A 934-nucleotide genomic window follows, 5' to 3' on the forward strand; every position below is an offset into this window, starting at 1 on the left:
GAAGGGCGGTGCGCTGGACCATGGGGATGCCTTCAGGGATTTCCTGGCCTGCGGCCCGCGTTTTTTGGCGCGTGACGCTGAGCGCTGTGAAGGGCCGATCACTGCTGAGGAGGTTATAGAGGTGCTTTCCGAGTGTCCCGGGTACAAGTCGCCGGGATTGGATGGTCTACCTTACGAATTTTATAAAAGTATGCCAGACTTGTTCGGGAACATACTGGCCAGTGTGTACGCGAATTGGCAGCAGAATGGGAGAATTCCCAAATCTGTGAGCCGAGGAGTGGTGACACTGATCAGGAAGGACCCGAGCAAGGGGGATGGCATTAATAATTTTCGGCCTATCACTCTGCTAAACCCAAAGTTAAAGATTTTGGCTAAGGTGCTAGCCAAGAGAGTGAGGATTGTCGTAGGCGACCTGGTGGGAGAGGTACAGATATGTGCTATCCCAGGAAGGACGATACATGACAATCTTCATCTCATTCGCTACACCATAGAGAGGGTTAGTAAAGTCCCTGGCAAAGGTGGGGCACTGGTAAATTTGGACCAGTCAAAGGCATTCGATAGGGTCGACCATCGGTATCTGGCGGCGGTCTTCCGGACGGTTGGACTGGGCCCGACTTTCCGAGGCTGGATCGAAGCTTTGTATTGCAACATCGAATTTGTCATCCGGGTGAATGGGTTCTTCTCGAGCTAAGTTCGCCAGGGCTTCCCCTTCTCCCCGATTCTGTATGTATTGGCTCTTGAGCCACTACTGCGGAGATTGGGGACTATGGGGTAAGACCCGCGTGATCTGTGTTACGGTAGAAGTGCGACGCCATATGTGGATGATGTTACCATCATCGTGTCTGATGAAGGGCAGCTACCTCGTGTAGAAGACGCCATCAAAAGTTACGAAGCAGTGGCAGGGGCAAAGATTAACCAGGAGAAATCAGACGGC

The sequence above is a fragment of the Octopus bimaculoides genome, chromosome 11, assembly GCF_001194135.2.
Source record: "Octopus bimaculoides isolate UCB-OBI-ISO-001 chromosome 11, ASM119413v2, whole genome shotgun sequence".
In the NCBI taxonomy this organism is placed as follows: domain Eukaryota; kingdom Metazoa; phylum Mollusca; class Cephalopoda; order Octopoda; family Octopodidae; genus Octopus; species Octopus bimaculoides.